Consider the following 12,680-nt stretch of genomic DNA (forward strand, 5'->3'; position numbering starts at 1 on the left):
GAAAACCCTTCGTTCCTTAGAAAAAAATGACAGTCTAAGAGAAAATGATCCATATTGTGGAAATATATTGTTGACCAAGTGTGACTATGTTAGAATGTAGTATCTATTTAGATTTTTTTTGTGATGAAGTTATCAAGATTAGTTGAAACCAATTGCTGTAAAGAGGGTAGTTTTTGTATTGCTTGGCATACGCCCTTGTCACACTGTGTTCAGCTACTTTGACTATTGGGGAAAGGGACAATGGTCACAGTATCATCAGGTAAGCCATTGTTTTGTGTCTTTTTACGCAGTTAAATTGCTATAGTTTGTAGATAAATCATTGTTTTATGGAGGAAAGTTAAAATTATGACTTGGATATTGTTATTAGCGTAGTACACCTAGGTAGGGCAGTATTGTTTGTTCATCTCCTCACATACTTCTTTCACTGTTTGCGATTGGTGTTGAATTGGTTAATTATGTAGGCTTTGCTTTAAGTCGAAAATGACCCTATGAAAATGAAAATGTGGGAGTCAAACACATAAACCAAATGAAGGGTAAGATAATATGAGCAGAGTTCATCTTAGCCCATATTGAATTGAGTGTTAATTGGCATCACCTTAGTCCATATAAATCATTTAATTAAAATGATTTCAATTAATTGGTATTAGAGGAACAGCATGTTTTATTTTATGGTTGTTTTCACTGGTAAATGTGTCTGCAATTGAATGAGTTAATGTGTACTTAATTGTGCCTTCCTGTATTATACCTTTTCAAAAATGTTTTTTCTATTCTACTGAGCCAGTTACTTAATGTTTGTATTCTTATATTTTATTATTTCTTATTGTTGTTGCATTGTTGAGAACGAACCTGCAAGTAAGCATTACATTAGACGGTGCACACGATGTGTATCCTGTACATACGACTAATAAAATATTAAACTTAGTGGTAGTTATATCTCAAAGAATACAAGACAACCAACTACATAGAACTAAATGGTGCCTTATAGTGCAAGATTAAATGAACATGTAGTTCTTAGGTTATAACTGTGTAATGACCATTTTACCGCGGTAATTCCTAGTAGTTACCATGTCATTTCTGTACATTCAAATAAAGTGTTACATTTCTTTCTTTCTTTCTTTCTTTCTTTCTTTCTTTCTTTCTTTCTTTCTTTCTTTCTTTCTTTCTTTCTTTCTTTCTTTCTTTCTTTCTTTCTTTCTTTCTTTCTTTCTTTCTTTCTTTCTTTATTGCAGCAACCACAGCCCCCTCTGCTCTGCTCACTCTTATGAACTGTGGAACCCCTACTAACAACGTCTACAGCATCGGTTGTGTCGCTACCGGGTTTTCGCCTTCTCACTCACCTTCAAATGGACAGACGCCAGCAGGAGTGCGCTGACGGACTTCATCCAGTACCCGGCGGTCCAGAGCGGGGAAAACCTACACAGGAGTCAGTCAGCTCCGCGTGGATGAGAATGTCTGGAAACTATTAATGTTTAGAAAACCTGCTATAGAATGATTATTGGTGTTTACCCTGGATTTCTTTGAAAATATCAGTATTATTTCAATAAGGGGTTAAACTAACATGTGCCCATTTCTTTTACCTCCCACCTCTCAGTCTTACTTCCAACAGTGTCTTTGCTGTCGGCGCCCATTGGAACCACCCAATACCTGATGTGTATGATTGAACATTTCGCCACAACGAACGTCACTGTCACCTGGAAGAAGAATGACAAGGAGGTGAAGGGCCCGACCCCTACTGTAGGCCAACAGCAGTCAGGCCTCTTCTCAGCCAGCAGTCTGCTGAAGGTCATCAACACTGACTGGAACAACAAGTTCCAGTACAGCTGTGTGGTGCAGGACCAGGAACAAACCATCAACAAGACGATCTCCAAAACAGGTCTGTACATAGGAGTAGACTGTACTACAATTGATGTCATGCACACACACAGGATCTCTATTATTTAGTGTAGTTCCTCATCAGTAACATTAACATGTCATGCTTTCCCACTGCTTCCCTCCCCTTTCAGAACCACTGACGGTGACTCTGAACCCACCGAGTGTGAAAAAGTTTTTCTTGGACAACCAAGCAATGCTGGACTGTGTCATCACTGGTACAGACAAGGACACAGTGTCTGGTACCACTATCACCTGGCAGGTCAACGGACAGGCCACGACGAATGGCATCCATCTGAAACCTATTGAATCAAAGGGCAACCTGAACAGCAGGGTCAGCACTCTGACCATAGACCAGCCGAAGTGGACCAATGTGAACAAAGTCCAGTGTTCTGTCATGAAGAGCGGTGAAGTCACACCGGTCATTCAGGACCTCAGCTTCACCAAAGGATGTAGGTCACTGAGACATCTCAATGTGGTTGTGATAAGTGGTCACATGCTCCAGGTTCTGGAGTGGAAGCCACAGGATGTGCAGACTTTGCTCCAGCCCAGCGCTAACACACCTGAGTCAGCAAATCAACTAATCATTAACTAATCATCACCTTTGCTTAGTTGAATCCGGTGTGTTAGTGCTGGGCTAGAACAGAAACCTGCACACCCCTGTGGTGCTCCAGAACTAGGGTTAAGGACCACTAGGTTGGATTTTAAACTGATATTCACATACTGCTTTTCATATGTGCCTACACGTACATGAGTGTAACGTTTCTCCTTAAAATCAATCCTCTTGCAGGTCGAGCCCCTTCAGTGTCCGTCCACCTTCTCTCGGAGGAAGACATGAAGGAGGAGGGGAAAGTGACTCTGGTGTGCCTGGTGGTCAGCCCGTCTCTCTGTGACGTCTACATCATGTGGAAGGTGGACAGCGGCGAGTACCAGGAGGGGGTCACCAGCCGTCCTCAGAAAACCCCGGAAGGCAACGACTCTGTTACCAGCGTCTTCACCACCACCAAGAATGAGTGGCAGACAAACGTGAAATTTACATGCTGTCACGGTTTACTATGCCAGAACCCAGAAGCAGACAAGGACAAGGTACGTTGAGAGAAAGGTGAGTGTTTAATTAGTAGATTCCGAGTGAGGCTGAATAATCCAGGGAACAGAGCGGGTGGCGTGGATGGGTTGTTGAGGGTGCAGTGGTTGGTCCGGTACTGGCTCGGCAGCCGCCGACCATCAGGCAGAGGTTGGGTGAAGGTTCCGGGTGAGAGACTGCAGACAGAACAAAAAACGGAGGTCAGTACACAGCAAGTAACAAGGTGCAAAACAACAAAACTAACACTAATGGCTCAGAGGCTGATACGCTGACAAACATACTGTTCATAAGCTAACGATCCGGCAGGAACTGGATGTTAGGCCAGAGCCTAAGAAGGGTGATGATCAGGACCAGGTGTGCAGATTGCTGATGGGATGCAGGTGCGGAAAACAAGAGCGCTCCCGGAGCGTTCCCGAACCCTCGGGAAGCTGGAGATTACGAACCGGAACACTAGTCACCAGACAGGACCCGACTCAGACAGCCGGGATCGTTACAGTCCCCCCTCCGATTTAACGCCACCGGGCGGACTCCTGGAGCGCCAGGATGGAGGCGGTAGAAGTCACTGATGAGGTCCGCATCTAGGACCTGTCGCCGCGGAATCCAACTCCTCTCTTCAGGGCCATACCCCTCCCAGTCCACGAGATACTGGAAACCCCGGCCCCGCCGTCTGGAATCCATGATGCGACGCACCGTGTAGGCAGGACCACCTCCGATCATTCGAGGAGGAGGAGGAGGAGGCGGAGGAGGCAACAGAGGACTGAGGAAGACAGGCTTGAGGCAGGAGACATGAAAGGTGGGATGGACTCTGAGCGTCCTCGGTAGTTTGAGTCGAACTGCCACTGGATTGATCACCTTCTCCACCACAAACGGACCAATGAACTTCGGTAACAACTTCCTAGACTCAGTCCGTAACGGAAGATCCCGTGTAGCCAACCAAACCCTATCTCCGATGGTTAGGTGGGAGCGGGGATCCGCGACGATTCGCCTGGAGCTGATACCGGTCCGAAACTCTAAGGAGTGCCTTTCTGGCCCGATGCCAGGTCCGGTGGCAACGACGAATATGGGCCTGAACAGAAGGCACTGAGAGCTCCTTCTCCTGAGAAGGAAACAGGGGAGGTTGGTAGCCATACAGGCACTGGAAGGGAGACATCCCAGTGGCAGATGTAGGAAGAGTATTGTGGGCATACTCAACCCAAGGCAACTGAGAGACCCAGGAGGTGGGGTTGGAAGAGACCAGACAGCGTAGCGTGGATTCCATCTTCTGGTTGGCTCTCTCCGCCTGACCATTGGATTGGGGGTGAAAACCAGATGTGAGACTGACTGTAGCTCCAATGGCCAAACAGAAGGACTTCCAGACAGCAGAGGTAAACTGAGGGCCACGGTCGGAAACGATATCACTGGGCAAACCGTGGACCCTGAAAACCTCCCTAACCAGGATCTCGGACGTCTCCGAGGCAGAGGGAAGCTTGGCAATAGGCACAAAGTGGGCGAACTTGCTGAATCTGTCCACGATAGTCAGAACGACCGTGTTTCCCCTCAGAAGCGGGCAACCCAGTGACGAAGTCCAGGGGCCAGATGCGACCATGGTCGCCGGGGAATAGGAAGGGGGTGAAGTAGTCCAGAGCTGGGCCGATTGGTACTCTTATTCTGCGCACACACTGGACAGGCAGCAACAAAACCCCGAGTATCCTCGGCCATGGCAGGCCACCAAAAAGCGTCTGCGAAGAAACGCCATTGTCCGAGCCACGCCAGGGTGACAAGCCATCTTGCTGGCGTGGGACCATTTGAGGACAGCAGGGCCGAACCGACTCAGGCACAAACAACCGACCGGGTGGACCGTTACCGGGACCGGGCTGAGTCCGAAGGGCCGCCAGCACCTCCTCCTCAATCTTCCACATAACTGCTCCCACGACGCAGTTCCGGGGAGGATTGTCTCGGTCTTGGACCCACTCTCCTCCGTCTTGGAGAACATCCGGGACAAGGCGTCCGCCTTGCCGTTCTTAGATCCAGGTCGGAACGTCAGGGCAAACTTGAATCGTCCGAAAAACAACGCCCACCTGGCCTGACGGGGAGTTGAGACGTTTAGCCGATTGCACGTAAGCAAGATTCTTGTGGTCAGTCCAGACAATAAACGGTTGCTCCGCCCCCTCCAACCAGTGGCGCCACTCCTCCAAGGCAAGTTTCACCGCGAGAAGCTCCCGATTACCCACATCGTAATTCCTCTCCGCAGGCGAAAGGCGACGAGAGTAGTAGGCGCAGGGATGGAGTTTACTGTCCGTGGAGCATCGCTGCGACAGGATGGCGCCAACTCCCACATCAGACGCGTCCACTTCAACGACGAACTGACGGGCCGTGTCCGGTTGAGAGAGAATCGGTGCGTTGGTGAATCGCCTCTTCAAATCCAGAAACGCTCGATCCGCCTCCGGATTCCACTTGAAGGTCCTGATACTGGAAGTCAAGGCAGTTAACGGAGCGGCCACACGGCTGTAATCCCGGATGAATCTGCGGTAGAAATTCGCAAACCCCAAAAATCTCTGGAGCTGCAATCTCGCACCGGGCTGGGCCCATTCCAGAACCGCTCTAACCTTCTCCTGGTCCATCCTAATCTCTCCCCTGGAGATGATGTACCCGAGAAAGGATGTCGTGTGGGCGTGAAACTCGCACTTCTCGGCCTTCACGAACAGACGATTCTCCAACAATCGCTGCAGAACCTGCCGGACATGCTGGACGTGGTCGGAAGGTTCCTTCGAGAAGATCAGAATGTCATCCAGGTAAACAAACACAAAGAGACCGATCATATCTCTCAGGACGTCGTTCACCATACTCTGGAATACCGCTGGAGCATTGGTCAGTCCAAACGGCATCACCTGATACTCGGTGACCCATCGGTGTATTGGAAACCCGTCAACCACTCGTCCCCCTCTCTGATCCGGACCAGGTGATACGCATTGCGTAGGTCTAGCTTGGTGAACACCGTAGCACCCTGTAAGGAGTCGAAGGCAGAACTCATCAAGGGCAGGGGATACTTGTTCTTGACCGTGATGTCATTCAACCCCCGATAATCAATACACGGTCGAAGAGAGCCATCCTTCTTACCCACAAAGAAGAATCCTGCCCCCAGGGGTGATGACGAGGGACGACGAGACCAGCAGCTAGGGACTCCTTGATGTAGGTCTCCAACGCCTCACGTTCAGGTCGGGAGATACTGTATAACCTTCCCTTGGGGTAGACAGCTCCAGGGACCAGGTTGATGGCACAATCATATGGTCGGTGGGGAGGGAGTGACAGAGCCTTCTGCTTACTGAAAACTTCCCCCAAATCGTGATATGTCTCGGGAACCAGGGACAAATCTGGGGGTTTAGCCTCAATCACCTGACTGGGAACCGAATGGGGGCAGGCAGTCTTGAGACAGTTAGCATGACAATCAAGGCTCCAACTGCGTTACCTTGCCCGTCCACCCAATCGAACGTGGGATTGTGTTCCTTCAGCCAGGGGTATCCAAGGACCAGAGGAACATGGGAAGACGGCAGAATGAAGAATGAAATCATCTCAGAATGATTCCCGACAACCGCATCTTAACCGGTTCAGTCCTCATCGTGATACGTGCCAGACTACTGCCGTTCAGAGTGGTCGCCTAATGGCTTCCGGCAATTGCTCCTTGGAAAGCCCCAGCTGTTCCACCAACTCGGCATCAAGAAAGCTTCCATCGGCACCTGAATCGATAAAAGCGTTAAGCGCTAAGCTCTGATTCCTGTTCACAAGGGTAGCCGGGAAACGGGGTCTGACAGAGGTACTGAGAGGTTGAAACTGGCTCGCTAAAAGTCCTCCCAACTTTAGCGAGCCGGGCAGTTTGACGACCGCCGGGAACAAGTGGAGATGTAATGTCCCGAGCTACCACAGTAGAGGCAGCAGTTGGTCTTACGTCTATGTTGACGCTCCTCCTTGGTTAACCCGTGCCGCCCCACTTGCATGGGTTCAGAATCGGGAGAGAGGACCTCTCCACTAATCCATTGTGGTGGAGACTGATCGACGTGTTCTGGTCCACCACCCGACCCGACTGGGGACTGAGAAGCTGATCGATTGGACGGACCCCATTGCTTCTCCCTCCTTCGCTCTCGGACTCGATTATCCACCCGAATAGACAAGGCTACCAAGCTGTCCAGGTCACTAGGCTCGGATAGGAGATCAACTCATCCTTGAGCTGCTCCGACAGACCCTGGTAAAGGCCGCTTTGCAGAGACTCCTCGTTCCACCCACTCTCCACAGCCAACGTCTTGAACTCGATCACGAAGTCGCCACGCTGCGAGTTCCTTGGCGAAGCGAAAACAGGCGCCTAGCTGCGTCCCTCCCTCGGACGGAATGGTCGAAGAGCTTCCTCATCTCGGCCGTGAACCCCTGGTATGAAGCCATGCAGGGATCCTGTCGTTCCCCAAACGGCTGAAGCCCACTCCAGCGCTCGACCACGCAGCAACTCAATCACAAAGGCTATCCTAGCCTTGTCTGTGGCATAAGAGTAGGGCTGTAGATCGAACACTAATCCACACTGCATAAGGAAGGAACGGCATCTTCCCAGCTCCCCCTCATATTTATCCGGCGTCGGAACCTTTGGGCTCACGGATGGACACAGCTTCAGAAGCGGCAGGCGAGATGGGTGAAACCGGTAGTGGATCCTCCACCGGACACTTACGTTGGTTCTGGACCTCCGTCAGACCGGTAGAAAGGTTCCGAACTGACAACGCGATCTCATGTAGTACCGTGCTATGATGGCCCAACATCTTCTCCTGCTGGGTAATAGCATGGCGAACGGAGTCCAGGTCCGCTGGGTTCATTACTGGCCGGATCGTTCTGTCACGGTTTACTATGCCAGAACCCAGAAGCAGACAAGGACAAGGTACGTTGAGAGAAAGGTGAGTGTTTAATTAATAGATTCCGAGTGAGGCTGAATAATCCAGGGAACAGAGCGGGTGGCGTGGATGGGTTGTTGAGGGTGCAGTGGTTGGTCCGGTACTGGCTCGGCAGCCGCCGACCATCAGGCAGAGGTTGGGTGAAGGTTCGGGTGAGAGACTGCAGACAGAACAAAAACGGAGGTCAGTACACAGCAAGTAACAAGGTGCAAAACAACAAAACTAACACTAATGGCTCAGAGGCTGATACGCTGACAAACATACTGTTCATAGCTAACGATCCGGCAGGAACTGGATGTTAGGCCAGAGCCTAAGAAGGGTGATGATCAGGACCAGGTGTGCAGATTGCTGATGGGATGCAGGTGCGGAAAACAAGAGCGCTCCCGGAGCGTTCCCGAACCCTCGGGAAGCTGGAGATTACGAACCGGAACACTAGTCACCAGACAGGACCCGACTCAGACAGCCGGGATCGTTACACATGCGCCGTCAAGTACACCGGCTCGGACAACAACACCGCACCTAAGGAGAGGAGTGTGTCGAAGTCCATGGGTAACTCATGTGAAGACAAGTGATTTTAATCTGTGTGTGTTGTGTCGTTGTGTCTCCTTATTGACTCCTCTGTGGGTCAGAATAGCCAATTACTAGGTGTGTCCACTGTTGTCATCTTTGTTGTCCTTGTTGAGTTAAAGTTAACATGTTAGTGTTGTCATTGTTTTGTTGACTGTAGACATGTATATTGTTTAATGTGATATTGTCCAGTCTATTGTGTTGTAAGATGTCAGTCCTATTGCACAGTCTTGTGTTGCCATTGTTGTCCTTTGTCATTGTTCAATGTGCCTTCCTAATGTGGAGGCTGGCTAATAAACAATATCGCATTTAAGATCACATGGTTCCGTGTTCCTATGTCAATTACTTCAAGTCTTAGAAAATATACTGGTCTATTGTACATATAAAAACAGAATAAAGACAATTGTTTTGGCATGAAAAGACACAACAGTACTGAATAGCCTACATAATAGTACTGTGCTTCCAGTAAGGTGGTCATGGATGTACTATTTTGTGTATAGGTGTAGTTTGACATAAATGTGAGTGGATGTGCATGTTAACATTAGGCCAAGATAGAAGTCTGCACAGCTCAGTTTCATGTGTTCTTTGTGTGTTGATGTGTGTGTCTGTGTGTGTCCATATAATTTGAACTCATGTAGCTGTATTTGTTAGAATATGATAAAGACTAATACAGGTGTACAATACACATACACACATGAACACACACACACACACACGCAAACACGCAGACACACATGAACACACACATACACAGATACACATGAACACGCAAACACACGCAAACACGCAGACACACATGAACACACACACACGCAGACACAAGCGTATGTCCGTTCTTCACCACCTGTCTCTCTACCTGTTCTCAGAGAACATCCTACTGACTGAGCCTGAGGCGGGCTTCGCTCTGAGCTGCACGGACAACGATGAGGATGAGTTCAGCAGCCTGTGGTCCACCACCTCCTCCTTCATCATCCTCTTCCTTCTCTCCCTCACCTACAGCACAGTGCTCAGCCTGGTCAAGGTACTGACACCGCTTATTTCATGTGATTGTAGACTTCTGATGAAGGCCATTGGCAGCTGATCAATAACATTTGATTTGATTTGATTGTGAGCGAGAGTTGCTCCTTTCCCTTCCAAATATGATTATATACACAGAGGAGAGGTGAGAAACTCTTTGTGGGCCAAAGGTAACCTGCGTTTTTCCACTTCGCTGTCTGTTTATTGTAATAACCTGTATCTGTTTCTGCCTCTTTTCAGATGAAGCAGTGAAGAACACATGATGGACTGCAGAGATAGATGTGTCTAGATTAGAAAGGACATGGTCTGGGATGGTTATGGCATAGTGTTCTATAGTAATAATGTTATGTATATATCCAATACGTTATTGATTATGATTGATTAGTATTGTTGTTCTCAATATTATACAAGCATTGTGGTGATATGTTATTTTTCATTCATTGATTTATATTGTATCCTGTGTATCCTGTGATGTTTGTGTGTCCTTTTTCACTTTAATAAAGTCTAACTTTTAGTTGTTGTCTTTTTACTGAGACATCCACTGGATTCTAATACAATGACACATCCTATATCCAAAGACATGACTGATTGGAGTGTTTCTGCTTGGCAGAGTTATCTATGGAGCCAATTTACGGCTGTTGTCCCTCCCAGGACAGATGAAAACAACATTGGGCTATATCTGTAATACTCAACTAAAACTTCAACATTCTGTTATCAGTTGATCTGAGGTGGTTTCTTGGTTCTCTAACTTGTCTAATAATAGTGTCATGCAAAAGCAGCTTCCTCTCTCTCTATCCCCATGATACCACACCTGTGGCACTGAAACTGTCCAGCAACTGCCAGGAACACAAATACACTTCTTTGAAAGAAGAGAAACACTGCATGTACGAAAGCAACGCATGCACGCACACACCCACACAAGCACACACCCATATACAGTATATAAATATATATATTAACAAAACCCTAAGTATTTTAGTGCTTTTCCTATGTATGTCGTATGGTCGTGTGAACATGGGTGTGTTGCTTTGTATTTCTATAATTGGGCTACCACGCACACAATATATATTATCTTATGTCATAAAAGTCATTAATTTCGTTCAAATGTAGGTTTCTTTTCTAAGTTGTTGATTATTTGGTAACTTAGATCAGTGGTTCCCAATCGATGTGCCGCCACACACTGGTGTGAGTTGAGGAACTCTCAGGTATGCTTAGAAACTTTTCCTAATCTTGTTTTTTTTAAATGAAACACTCAATAAATGAATAAATACATAATTTTGACTTAGGAGCACTAGTGGCGGTCAGATAATACATTAAATGGCACAGGGTTACATCTGCATCGTTGTTTCTAATCCAGTGCCCTCAGGCTGTTGAGGGGCAACCAACAAGGGCAAAGTCATTTGAATCATTTCACTTTGTCTGTGAAAACCATTTAAGCACAGGAAAGTATGATTAGGTTTAGCCAGAGTATTTTATTTCTATATGGCTCTGGGCTTAACTATACCACAGCCTCTGCCATAGATACAAATGGAGCATGGCTTTGTGTACGTGGTTGTGCCTTTACAATGCAGAAAACCGCTTGTCTCTAGCTCAAACCATTCAAAACCTATTTTACTGGAGCTAAAAACATATATTTCTGGAGCAGATTCGTGGACACTCTTCACCCTAAAAGTTTAAGCCTTAGGGAGGGTGGGGGTGGGAGTGGGGGGGGGTTCCACTAACATATGGAATTGTTTTAAGATGGTCAAAACATGGATAATTTATCTATTTGATTTTGAATTTTAAGACAACTTTAGGTCTCAATAAAAATATATAAACAAATTACAGTATTTGATAAAATAGTGAACTTGGCCTTTACTGCTATATAGTCCACAGAAATGCATTCATTGAATAACACATTTATAAATGGCAAAAAGACAAATCTATCAAAAGTGATATGGTTTTGAAGTGTCTGTCCTATATCTAGGAGATATGAGAAAGCTCCGGATATTTTATTTACAAACCGGTAGTGGGTTACCTTCATGATACTTCTGGGGTTGTAGGAGAAAACGGAGAACACCATTGTGTTTGTGAGAGTCTCATCTTGTTGGCCAATCCATTCAGACACTACATCATTTCATGAGAAGACCGATTTTCGAGATGTCCCCTGGTCTGGCAAACAGCGCTGTAGCTCTGCCACTTTCCACCGCGGATGTTGAAGGCAGCCCATACACAAAACAGATACAGTGGGGGAAAAAAGTATTTAGTCAGCCACCAATTGTGCAAGTTCTCCCACTTAAAAAGATGAGAGAGGCCTGTAATTTTCATCATAGGTACAATTCAACTATGAAAGACAAATTGAGATACAAAATTCCAGAAAATCACATTGTAGGATTTTTTATGAATTTATTTGCAAATTATGGTGGAAAATAAGTATTTGGTCACCAAAAACAAGCAAGATTTCTGGCTCTCACAGACCTGTAACTTCTTCTTTAAGAGACTCCTCTGTCCTCCACTCGTTACCTGTATTAATGGCACCTGTTTGAACTTGTTATCAGTATAAAGACACCTGTCCACAACCTCAAACAGTCACACTCCAAACTCCACTATGGCCAAGACCAAAGAGCTGTCAAAGGACACCAGAAACACATTTGTAGACCTGCACCAGGCTGGGAAGACTGAATCTGCAATAGGTAAGCAGCTTGGTTTGAAGAAATCAACTGTGGGAGCAATTATTAGGAAATGGAAGACATACAAGACCACTGATAATCTCCCTCGATCTGGGGCTCACGCAAGATCTCACCCCGTGGGTCAAAATGATCACAAGAACAGTGAGCAAAAATCCCAGAACCACACGGGGGGACCTAGTGAATGACCTGCAGAGAGCTGGGACCAAAGTAACAAAGCCTACCATCAGTAACACAATACGCTGCCAGGGACTCAAATCCTGCAGTGCGAGACGTGTCCCCCTGCTTAAGCCAGTTCATGTCCAGGCCCGTCTGAAGTTTGCTAGAGTGCATTTGGATGATCCAGAAGAGGATTGGGAGAATGTCATATGGTCAGATGAAACCAAAATATAACTTTTTGGTAAAAACTCAACTCGTCGTGTTTGGAGGACAAAGAATGCTGAGTTGCAACCAAACCTACTGTTAAGCATGGGGGTGGAAACATAATGCTTTGGGGCTGTTTTTCTGCAAAGGGACCAGGACGACTGATCCGTGTAAAGGAAATAATGAATGGGGCCATGTATGCGTGAGATT

The 12,680-nt window shown here is 47.1% G+C and overlaps 1 pseudogene; it reads left to right on the plus strand.

The window, feature by feature from the left end:
* Positions 1-234: 234 nt before the first annotated feature.
* Positions 235-9,955, plus strand: LOC123484144 (annotated as a pseudogene).
* Positions 9,956-12,680: the final 2,725 nt, after the last annotated feature.

This window comes from Coregonus clupeaformis, unplaced genomic scaffold (genome assembly GCF_020615455.1).
Source record: "Coregonus clupeaformis isolate EN_2021a unplaced genomic scaffold, ASM2061545v1 scaf0205, whole genome shotgun sequence".
NCBI classification, from domain to species: domain Eukaryota; kingdom Metazoa; phylum Chordata; class Actinopteri; order Salmoniformes; family Salmonidae; genus Coregonus; species Coregonus clupeaformis.